The sequence below is a fragment of the Myiozetetes cayanensis genome, unplaced genomic scaffold, assembly GCF_022539395.1.
Source record: "Myiozetetes cayanensis isolate MyiCay16 unplaced genomic scaffold, myiCay2020 scf3, whole genome shotgun sequence".
In the NCBI taxonomy this organism is placed as follows: domain Eukaryota; kingdom Metazoa; phylum Chordata; class Aves; order Passeriformes; family Tyrannidae; genus Myiozetetes; species Myiozetetes cayanensis.
The window spans coordinates 67,428,762-67,441,556 of NW_026087521.1; positions in this window are offsets into that span (position 1 = coordinate 67,428,762).

The window sequence follows — 12,795 nt, forward strand, 5'->3', positions numbered from 1 at the left end:
TGCAGACACTGAAAATGGAAATATTTCACCAGTCTGTTCAGAAATACACAGTTGTAAAGAATTCACTGATATAAAGCCGAAGCAAGCAACTGCAATAAAGCCATTTGAAACCATTACAAGGACAATTTTTAAAAGTCCCAAAAATAGAGTAAGTACAAAGATACATGCAATACTGTAGTTCACTCAGAAACTTTTGTGACACATTCAGTTTCATGAAAAACAAACCTGATGGAACTATTGCTGAAGAAACAAAACCAACATAATAATCTACTTGCATGACAGTCTGATTTGATGCTTGGCATTACAGTTGTCAATAAACCCATGTACTACACATGTGGCAATTATGTTGAAAAAATGATGCAACTAAAACTGCTAATATTTGCATTAAGTTATCCAACCTGAAAGGGCTTCTGAGTACGTTGAGCTGGGAAGAACTTGCAGAACATTGTCAGATGTGTGCAGTCGAAAGGCTTTGAAGCTGAAAGGGAGTGCCACTCCCTTGTGAATGCTTAGAACTTTGCAATTAGCAGGGATAGATCACCAAGAGCTTTCTCTCTTGGGACACTTCCCCCAAGGTGCGTTTTTCTCTGCAGAAGGTACCATGAAGCGCTTTCAGGCACAAAGGGTCCAGAGTGTTCCCTCTGTTCCTGCACGCAGTAAAGCGAGACCGGGCAAAACCAGTGAACGGTGGTCGTTCTTGCAGCCTTTCAATGTCACACTGAACCAAGGAGCTAGGCACTCTCCTTCTCACATAGACACACTCTCTCCTTCTCTTCAGTTCCCACAGATCTGACTTGATAACCCAAAAGAGTGCAGTAGCTGAGCCCATGCCAAATGTCCTAGAAGGAAAACTCACGGCTGATTTCACTCTTTCTCCTGAAACCAAAGCACTACACTGTTGTAGTAGTTAGGACGGCCGAAAAATAAAAAACAGGCACAGTATATGATGAAGATCCAACAGTCAGCTTTATTACTTCATACAGCCTAATAATTTCTTTTTTGAAAGCGACAAGGGCTTATACAGTAGTTTCAAATACTGGCACGACACAACACATGTGACCTTTTCAGCCAATCCTATACAATCATTCAACTGCACACAAGTGATAGAGTACTTTAAAAACTACAATTCCCAGCATCCTTTGCTAGCACCCATTCTGTAACCAGAAATCCATCAACCCTCAATCTCTCCTGAGCAATAGGAGAGCCACCCTTGGCACTCCAAGCACACATGGAGCTTCCTGTGCTGACACCTTTTGTCTGGGAGGAATCTTCATTCTTATTCCATTTTGGGACTCAAAATTCCAGCACAGGGGTTCTGAAACCAGAAAAAAGGTATTTCTATGGGGTCTGGTTACACCAGGTGCTACAAAGCATCCTGGGAGTTGTAGTTCTAAGTACTCTGTCACACATGCTCTGTTGAATGCTTGTATGGGATTGGCTTAAGAAGTTACCTGTGTGACGTGGCAGCATTTGAAACTGCTGTATAAGCTGGGATTCCTTGAATAAACGAGTTCTTGTTACACACCACGTTGGTGTCGCTATGGTCCCCATGGGACTTATTATTTATTATATTAATAACTGCTACATATGGCGCCCGGAACAGGGACCTAAGCCTTATCCTGAATCAGGAAGAAATACAGACAAGACGTCAGGAACCAACGTATATTTAACGCTGAGGGACGTCCTCCGTAAAAAAGAAAGAAACGCCAGGTACCAGGGGAAGAAAACTCTGATGGGCGTAGGCGGGAGAAACCGCGATTGAGCTCGAAAAAAGGCCTGAATTCGGTAGGAAATTGCCTACGTTTTGAGAGGACGCTCTCGAGAAGAAAAATCTACGTCCCAGGTGAGAGGGCAGGAGAAAAAAGAGAAAGAGAAAAAATGAAAACTTTTAATTCACGTGAACCACAGAATATTGCAAAAGCCTTAAGCTTAATATTGAAAAGACTTTGGAGACAAGTTAACAAACATAAAATAACTGGACTTTTAAAATTGATGAAAATAACTGTTTTAGGACTACTGTTATTTACAATTCTTAATGAAATTGCTTGGAAAGAAGGGTGGAGAAGCAGAGAGAAAACAGAAGTAAAAAAGGTGGACACTTTAAAACCCTCGCAAGAGAACTCGTCCACAGAGAGAAACTTTAAATCTTCCCCTCCCCCAAACATTGTAAAGCATGGAACTCCACGTGCTACTGCAGTGTGGAAAGGGGGAGGGGGTCCGAGAGCATGGAAAAAAAGCCTTAGAATATACCTTTTTGTGCTTAATTTTCGTGGATGCGTGAATTCCGGGAAGAAGGCGCGTGTCGTGGATTGTGTAACTGGTAAAAGGAAACAAACTTTGAATCCCCAAGCCATTAAAAACCTGCAGACACGTGGAGACCACGCCGGAGCATGGGCGGCGCCATCTTGCCCATGCCAGGAGCAGGAGGTAGTGCCTTCTCTTCCTGTCTCGTGGCCATGTTGTGGACTGCCTCTGCTGGAGGCATGCATGGAACATGGTCCGTGCTGGGAGCCGGTAGCTAAGCAACAGCTGCTGTGCCTACCAGCAACAGCGACGCGATGTTTAAAAAAGATGTAGAATGTGATAGCTGCAAGGTGCGTGGCGCGAGATTCGAAACAGCGACCACGGACCAAGCACCCTCGCCGCGAGGACACCCCGTCGTGGACCATGGCGGCGGCGGGATTGAGAAAACTCCAAGCCGAAGCGGCCGAGCGGCACTGAGGCCATAAGCGACAGTGCCAACGTAGACCCTGTGCCCACCGCGGTGGCCCCGCCCGCGCCCGCCAAAGGCAGCAAACCCAACCCGACCGCTGCGGGCAGCGCCGCGCCTGGGGCGGTGCTGGGTGGGGGAGCTGGGGCGGCACAGGGCGCCGAGGGCAGCACGGCCGGCGAGAGGGAGTCTGTGCTGTTGTCCGCAGCCGTGGCCGCTCGCCCGGACGAGACCACGTCCAACGGCGTGTACGTCCCGCCCGCGGCCAACGGTGATTTGAAGCCCATGGTGTCCACCATGCTGTTCGTGGACTTCCTAATGCAACTAGAGGACTACACGCCCACGATACCAGACGCCGTGACGGAGCGTCTTGGAGCAGCTTGGAACTGCTCGAGACTACGAACGGAGAACCGAGAGACCGAACAGGCTTGCGCCGGGGGTGTAACGCAGGTTTGTAAATGGGGCCGGGGCGACAATTCAGACTGGCAAAGTCGAGACTGCTTGCGAGATTCCGTGCTGCTGTGGCGGCCCTCGCACAATTAGTGGGCCGGAGCAAGCAGCGGGGCGGCACGAGGCACGAGACTGTCGGGACACTCGGCAGCTGCTGTGAGATAGGCTGGGGGCGGAGTTGCGCAAGGCTCCGCAGGACTGCTGGCGGCGGGCGGTGACTCCGGCCCCCCCGGGCCGGGTGGCTCCGGGACGGGGCTCGGCGACTTCCTCTCGCGGTACTGGCTGGTGTCGACCAGGCTGCGGCGGCGGTTCCTGCGCAAACCCAGATGGCAGCGGCGGCGGCACCACCGGGAGCGGCGGGCGCGGCGCACAGCGAGAAGGGGGCCGGGCGGCCGGAGCGGCGCCGCCGCAGGGCGCCTCTGCCCGGAGGCCACAAGCGGGCCAAGGCCCGGCCGAGGCGCGGCCGAACGGGAGGCGGTGACCCGAGCTCAGAAGCCCTGCCGCAGCTGGCGGCGACTCCCGCCGCGCCCCTGACCCACGTGGAGCTCCTGGCAGAGCTCCGCGTGGAACCCCGGCCCGGGGAGGCGGCCCCGCGGCCATCCCGGACAGCCGAGCAGGCTTGCACCGGGACTGTGGCACAAGTTTGTAAATGCAGCTGGGGCGACGTGGGGTGCCGAAGGCGGCGCGGCGGCTTCAGCGAGCACGTGTCAGCGGTGCAGAGCTGCGAGGCCTTCGCCGCCCACCTGCACTTGGAGCGCGGGCAGCCCGTGGTGATGGCCGGGCCGGGCCGTGCCTAATGCTGACGGCCGCGTTCCACTACACGAGCCAGCCCACCCGTGCCGCTGCTCCCCTGAAGCGGACCACGCAGCCCGGGACAGCCGCACATGCGGCACAGCGCAGCACCAGGCCAAGCCGAGGCCCGGCGGCGATGACCAGCGACATGGTCCCCACCGTGAGCGGGACGGGCCGTGGCTGCAGCGACTCCGGCTCCTTCGGGAGCGTCAACAGTAACAACGCCGCCTCCCCACTCCCGTGAGAGAGGCGGCGGCGGCCCGGGCAAGGACCCGGGCCAGGACCAAAACTATACAGACACTATATTACTGACTGTTTTTACATGTTTTACATATAAGCCTTTAGAAATTATTACAAATGTTTTTGTCTAAAATAATTTAGTTAACTGTCTTTAGTTTTCTATTCACACTAATAAGAGAAAAAAATTCAACATTGCCTTATCAATACATTTTTAAGTTTCTAATTTCCCTGCAGCATTGTTTAAATTACTAATAGTCACATTTACTGAGTATTGTTTAAAATTGTTAAGTTCTTAAATGTATCTAAATAGATTTAAGTTTGTAACTATCTCGTTTAAGTACTAATTAGCATCTTTAAGAATTGCTATTCTTATTAGTTAACAAATTGTAATAGTAACCTACCTATTCATTTCTCTAAGTACACACTCAGGAATGTGCACACTACTTACCAGTATTATACCTTTAAATTCATTAACTTTCCATATTCACAACAAAAGAAGGGGAGTAGACAGAATATGCATGTAATTAAGTAAGTAAATCCTGAGTCAAACAATTTTCATTCTGACCATACACTACATAAAAGTTTAAGTCGTATAGCTAGAATATGAAAGCAAAATAAAAATTACAGGTATGCATGAATGAAAAATGATTGGGGTGGCCACCCAAATGAGTGAAAGAGAGATTGTGTGAATATATGAATCTATGTGAACCGTTTACACCTTATACAAAATATCTGAAACGATCACACACAACAAACACTACCTCTAATGCATCACCTTAATAAAAGACAACTCAAAACATGATGTTCCTCCTTTAAACTTTTCCTTGTGTTTTAATAAAGTAAGTTTTCCCCAGTTATATGTAAACCCTCAGATTAATAAAAGTTTTTGTTCTACCCAATTACAAAAAACACTTAGGTAAATAAGATTTAATCAAGAAATAAGTTGACTATGTCAAGTGAAAAAGTTTTGTTAAAAATTGCACTGTTTTTTAAATTTACACTGTCTTTTATCTTCTTATTAATAAAAATGGGGGAATTATGCAGTCTGGTTACACCAGGTGCTACAAAGCATCCTGGGAGTTGTAGTTCTAAGTACTCTGTCACACATGCTCTGTTGAATGCTTGTATGGGATTGGCTTAAGAAGTTACCTGTGTGACGTGGCAGCATTTGAAACTGCTATATAAGCTGGGATTCCTTGAATAAACGAGCTCATGTTACACACCACGTTGGTGTCACTGTGGTTCCTATGGGACTTATTATTTATTATATTAATAACTGCTACATATTTCCACTCATGAAAGAAAGCGCTAACCCTCCATCTCTCCTGTGCAATTGGTGAGCCACACTTGGCACTCCATGCACACATGCAGCTTCCTATGGCACATCTGTTTGCATGGAATCTTCATTCTTACTTCATTTGGGGCCTCAGATTCACAGTTCCAACTCAGAGGTTCTGACAGCAAACAAATGATTTTCCACCCAGGAAAGAAAGTCCTTAACCTCCATTTATACTGTGCAATTGGTGAGTCACTCTTGACACTCCATGCATATATAGAGCTTCTGATCCTGGCACCTTCTATCTGGGAGGAATCTTCATCCTTATTCCATGTTGAAACTCAGACCATCAATGGCAGTTCAGAGGTTCTGGTACCAAACAAATGCATTTCCACCCAGAAACGAAAGCCCTTATCCTCCATCACTCCTGTGCAATTGGTGAGCCACTCTTGACCATTCATGCACATAAAGAGCATCTCGTCCTGGCAACTTTTGTCTGAGAGGAATATTTATTCCTATTCTATTTTGGGGGCTCAGACTGAGAATTCCAGTGCAGGGCTTCTGACACCAAACAAATGAAGTTCCACCCAGCAAAGAAAACCCTTATTCATCATCTCTCCTGTGCAGCTGATGAGGCACTCTTGACCCTCCATGCACACATAGGGCTTTCTGTGCTGTCACATGTTGTCTTGGAGGAAACTTCATTCTTGTTCCATTTTGAGATGCAGACTGTCAATGGCAGTAAAGAGGTTCTGATTCCTCCCAGACTAAAGGTGCCAACACAGAAAACTTCATGTGTGCATTGAGTGCCAAGAGTGCCTCACCATATAGAAAGGAGAGATGGACGGTACAGGCTTGCTTTGATGGGTTGAACTACGTTTGTTTGATGTCAGAACCTCTGCATTGGAATGATCAGTCTAAATTCTGAAAGGGAATAAGAATGAAGATTCCTGCCAGACAAAAGGTGCCAGCACAGAAAACTGTATGTGTGCATGGAGTGCCAAGAGTGACTCAGCAATTGCACAGGAGAGATGGAGGGTAAGGGCTTTTTTTCCTGGCTGGACCTTCATTTGTTTGGTGTCAGAAGCCCTGTGCTGAAGTGTACCGTCTGAGTCCCCAAATGGATTAAGAATGTAGATTTCTCCCAGACAAAAGGTGCCAGCACAGAAAACTGTATGTGTGCATGGAGTGCCAAGAATGGCTCACCAATTGCACAGGAGAGATAGAGGGTAAGGGCTTTTTTTTCTGGGTGCAAATGCATTTGTGTGCTATCAGAACCGCTGTGCTGGAATTCACGGGCGTAGTCCCGAAATGGACTAAGAATAAATCTTCCTTCCAGAAAAGTACAACCAGCAGAGGGAGCTCTATCTCTGCAATGCAGTACCAAAAGCGAGTCACTAATTGAGCAGGGGATATTGGGGGTAAGGGTTTTTCTTCTGGTGTGCAAATGCATTTGTTTGTTGTCAGAGACCGTGCACAGAAATGGTCAGTCTGATTCCCAAAATGGATTAATAATGATGATTCCTTCCAGAAAGTATGTGCCAGGATAAGAATCTTCCCAAATTTAACATCTTTTGCTATCTATCGGTTTTCTCTCTGTTTACAGCAAGGACAATTCTTTGGACTCTGCAAGCCTCGAAGGTCTTTGACATACAAGCAACTGAGTACAAGGCTCCGCTGGAGAAGTGTCTCAAGAGAGAAAGTTTGTCAGCTTTAACTGCAAACTCCTTAAGCGTTGGTAGTCCATTTTTTCTTCCAAGCCCTTCAACTGCACGGCCCTGCAGACGCACTACATGCTCTTTTTAGCCAGATGTTCTCTGAAGTTCTTTCAAACTGGCAGAGTCCAGAGAGTTCTCTCTGCCATTGTCACAAAGAAAAGTGAGACAGGGCAAAAGACGTTCTCCTCGCGGTCTTTCAGCTGCACACTGAACAGAGGAGCTAGACACTTTCCTTCTCACATGGACAGAGTCCCTTCTTCTGTTTACCTCCCACACATCTGATTTGATACCCCTAAAGATTTCAGCAGAAGAGCCCATGCCAAATGTTTTAAAATTAAAACCCACAGCTCAGTTTCCGCCCTCTTGCAATCATAAAGCACTACACCAAGCATTGCACTTCTTCCCTCCACGTACTAGCAGAACTCTCAATCACACAGCCGAAATCCACATTGTGCGCTTTTAGACTACAACTCAAAAAGGCAAGTGTACCAAAACAGAAAACTTTCATTCATGCAACCCTTCTAAGTGCACACTGCAAGGCACTCCCGTTTGAGTGGGAGTCCTTTTCCCCTCGCCTCCTTTTAACTGTATGCCCCTCTACAGAGTGCTGAGCATTCTTCTCGGCTGCAAGGAGGAGGGCGAACGCAGCAACGTCTCTTTGCCCGGCTAATTTGATTCTGCGGGGGCTGATGCAGACGTTCTGGACTCTACCTGCCTGAAAACCCTTCAGCGTACAAGCAGCTGAGAACAAGGCACTACGAGAAAGTGTGCCAAGAGAGAAAGATTTTGGGGAGCTACCCATTTGAATTGTAAACTTCCAAATATTGACAGTCCCTTTCCTTTCCACTTTGAAGCTTTTCCACTTCAAATTTGTGGGAACGCGCTCCACGTTCATCTCAGTTAGACGTACTCTGAAGTGCTTACAGGCAAGCCCTTACAGGCAAGTCCAGAGTGTCCGCTACAGCCCCCACAGACTAACAAGAACTGGGCAAAGTGAAGTTGCTGCATTCATCGTCCTCCTTGTAGCCGAGAACTCGCAGCGCTCTGTGGAGGGCTGTACAGTTGAAAGGATGCAAAGGGCAAACTCACTCCCAGTCAAATGGCAGCGCCTTGAAGTGTGCAGTAGGATGGAGAATGACACTGAAAACTTTCTCTCTTGGCACGCTTCTCTTTTTGAGCTGTAGTTCACAGTGTGGATCTTGACTGTGTGATTGAGAGTTTTACTGGGACATGGAGGGAAGAAGTGTAATGCTTGGTGTAGTACTTTGTACTTTCAAGACAGAGAGGAAACTTATCTCAAGACACAGATAGAGCTTCCTGTGCTGGCACATTTTTCTGTGAGGAATCTTCATTCTTATGCCATTTAGGGCCTAAGACTGCCCATTAAATTTCAAAGGCTCTGTTACCTACAAAATGAATTTCCAGCCAGGAAAAAAAGCCCTTACTTGTAGCGGGTTGAGGTGGGATAGCTACACGGTCTCAGGATACTAAGTCTTTATTACAACAGTACAGTTTCTCTTTTAGAGTTCTGGGTGACACATGCATAGGCACCGTTGGTTCACCACTAATATAACAACTCATGACTGGACATAGCTACACATGTCCGAAAACCATACATGAGTACTCCTATGATGACACCCATTCAGTGTCACAGTCCTTACTGTCAGTGGTTAACCCTCTGCCAGGTGTAAGAAGTTCTGTCATCTGTATTTCAGCTTGCAGAGAGCCCAGAGGCAACTGGGCTCCCCCACACTTATCTTCCATCTCTCCTATGCAATTTGTGAGCCACTCTTCACACTCCATACACAGATAAAGCTTCCTGTGCTGGTACCCTCTGTATGGGAGGAATGTTCATTCTTGGTCTATTTGGGGAATAAGACTGACCATTTAAGCGTGGCGGTTCTGACACTCTATGATTGAAGATCCAAACAGGAAAAAACGTCCTTACCCAACATTTCTCCTGTGCAATAGGTGAGTAACTCTAGGCACACCATGAACACAAAAAGCTTCCCTGTTGGCTCTTTTTGTCTGGGAGGAATCTGCATTCTTAGTCTATTCGGGGACTCAGTCTGACCATTTAAGCAAAGGGGGTTCTGACAACAACTAAATGAAGTTCCAGCCAGGAAAAAAAGTCCTTCCCCTCCATCTCTACTGTGTCATTCTTGAACCACTCTTGGCACTGCATGCACACCTAGGGCTTCCTCTGCTGGCACCATTCTCTGGGAGGAATCAACCTTATGAAATTTAGAGTCTCAGACTGCCCATTAAATCTCAAAGGTCCTGACACCAAACAAAAGAAGTTCCAGTCAGCAAAAAAAAGCCCTTATCCTCCATCTCTGCTGTGCAATTGGTGAACCACTCTTGGCACTCCATGCACACATGGAGCTTCCTGTGCTGGCACATATTGTCTGGGAAGAATCTTCATTCTTAATCCATTTGGGGACTCAGACAGTTCACTTCAGGTCAGGAGTTTCTGAAACCAAACAAATGAAGTTCCAAACAGAAAAAAAAGCCCTTACCCTCCATCTCTCCTCTGCAATTGGTGAGACACTCTTGGCACTCCATACAGAGATAGAGCTTCCTGTGGTTGCACCTTTTGTTTGTGAGGAATCTTCATTCTTAGTTCATTGGGGGACTCTGCCGGGCGATTTCTGCGCGGTGGTTGTGACACCAAACAAATGAAGTTCCAACCAGGAAAGAAAAACTTAGCTTCCATCTCTCCTTTGCAAAAGGTAAACCGCTCATAGGACTCCATTCACACCTAGAACTTCCTGTGCTGGTACCTTTTGTCTGGGAGGAATCTTCATTCTTAGTCCAATGAGGGACGCAGACGGGTCATGGCCGCATGGGGATTCTGATACCAAACAAATGAAGTTTGATCCAAAAAGAAAACTCCTATCCTCATACTCTCCTGTGCAATTCGTGAGCCACTGTTGAAACTCCATGCACACATGGAACTTCTTGTGCTGGCACCTTTTGTCTCGGAAGAATCTACGTTCTTAATGCATGTGGGGACTCAGATGGGGTATTTCAGTGCCGTGGTTCTGACAGCAGAGAAATGAATTTCCAACCAAGGCAAAAAGACCTTACCCTCCATCTCTCCTGTGCAATTGGTGAGCCACTCTTGACACTCCATGCACAGCTAGGGTTTTCTCTGCTGGCACCTTTTGTCTGGGAATCCTAATTCTCTATCAATTTGGGGCACTCAGATGAGCCATTTCAAGTCAGGAGAATCTGACACCAAACAAATGAAGTTCCAGTCAGGAAAAAAGGCTCTTAACCTCCAATTCTCCTGTGCAATTTGTGATACACTTTTGTCACTCCATGTACACATGGAACTTCCTCTCCTTGCATTTTTCTGGATGAAATCTTTATTCTTAGTCCGTTGGGGGACTCAGACTGGCCATTTCTGCGCAGTGGTTCTTACACCAAACAAATGAAGCTCCAACAAGGAAAAAAAACCCTTGCTCTCCATCTCTATGAACACCTAGAGTTTCCTGGGCTGGTACTTCTTGTCTAGGAGGAATCTTCATTCTTATTCCATTTGGGGACGCAGAGGGACCATTTCAGCACAGGGCTTATGTCAGAAAACAAATAAAGATCTAAACAGGAAAAAAATCCCTTTACCTCTAACACTCCTATGCAATAGGTGAGACACTCTTCGCACTGCATGCACAAAAGAAGCTTTCTGTACTGGCGCATTTTGTCTGGGAGGAATCCTCATTCTTAATCCATTTGGGGGCTTACATGGGCCATTTAAGCGCGGGGTTTATGATACAAAACAAATGAAGTTACACCCAAAAAGAAAGCCCTCACCCTCCATCTCTCCTGTGCAATTGGTGAGACACTCTTGGCACTGTATACACACATGGAGCTTTCTGTGCTGCTGCCTTTTTCCTGGGAGGCATCTTCATTCTTACACCATGTGGGGACTCAGATGCACCATTTGAGGTCAGGGGTTTCTGACACAAAACAAATGAAGTTACACCCAAAAAGAAAGCCTTTCCCAACAATTTCTCCTGTGCAATTCGTGAGCCACTCTTGACAGTCCTGGGAGTTTCCTGTGCTGGCATATTTTGCCTGAGAGGCATCTTCATTCTTAGTCCATTCGGAAACTGAGACCAAACAAATGATGTTCCAGCGAGGGAAAAAAGGCCTTAACCCCCATCTCTCTTCTGCAATTGGTGAACCACTCTTGGCACTCCATACACAGCCAGGGCCTTGTGTGTTGGTCCCTTTCATCCGGGAGGAATCTTCATTCATAATTCATTTAAGGACTCAAATTGACCATTTGAGAACACAGCTTCTGTCAGTAAACAAATGAAGTTCCAGCCAGGAAAAAAAGCTCTTAACCTCCAATTCTCCTGTGCAGTTGGTGAACCACTCTAGGCACTCCCTGCACACCAAGAGCTTCTGGTTCTGGTACGTTTTCTTTGGGAGGAATCCTTATTCTTAGTCCATTTTGGGACTCTAACACGTCATTTCAGGTCAGGGGTTTCTGACACAAAACAAATGAAGTTACACCCAAAAAGAAAGCTCGTCCCATCCATCTCTCCTGTGCAATTGGTGAGCCACTCTTGGCACTCCATACACACATGGAGTTTCCTGTGCTGGTGCCTTTTCCCTGGGAGGCATCTCCATTCTTAGACCATTTAAGGAGTCAGAAGGGCCGTTTCTGCACGGCAGTTCTGACACCAAACAAATGAAATTCCAGCCAGGAAAAAAAGCCCTTACTCTCCATCTCTCCTGTGCAATTGGTGAGCCACTCTTGCCACTCCATGCACACCTGAGATTCCTGTGTTGGCATCTTTTTTTCTGGGAGGAATCTTCATTCATAATCCATTTGGGGACTCAGATGGACCATTTTACCGCGGTGGTATTGACACCAAACAAATGAAGTTCCAGCCAGGAAAAAAAGTCCTTTCCCTCCATCTCTCCTGTGGAATTGGTTAGTCACTCTTGGCACTCCATGCACAGCTAGGGTTTTTACTGCTGGCACCTTTTGTCTGGGAGGAATCTTCATTCTTAGTCCATTTGGGGACTCAGACAGGCCGTTTCAGGTCAGGGGCTTCTGACACCAAACAAGTGAAGTTCCAGCTAGGAAAAAAAAGCTCTTCACCTCCAATTCCCCTGTGCAATTGGTGAGCCACTCTTGGCACTCCATGCACACCAAGAACTTCCGGTGTTGGTACCTTTTGTCTGTTTATTCTTAGTCCAGTTGGGGACTCAGACAGGTCATTTCAGGTCAGGGGTTTCTGACATAAAACAAAGGAAGTTTCACCCAAGGAAAAAAAGCCCTTACCCTCCATCTCTCCTGTGCAATTGGTGAGTCACTCTTGGCACTCCATGCACAGCTAGGGTTTTCTCTGCTGGTACCTTTTGCCTGGGAGGAATCTTCATTCTTAATCCATGTGGAGACTCGGGCCGTTTCTGCACGGTGGTTTTGACAGCATAAGTGGAATAAAGTTCCACCCAGGAAGAAAACCTTTAGCCTCCAACACTCATGTGCATTTCATGAACTACTCTTGGCACTCCATGCTCACCTGGAGATTCCTGTGTTGGCACCTTTTTTCTGGGAGGAATCTTAACTCCTAGTCCATTTGGGGACT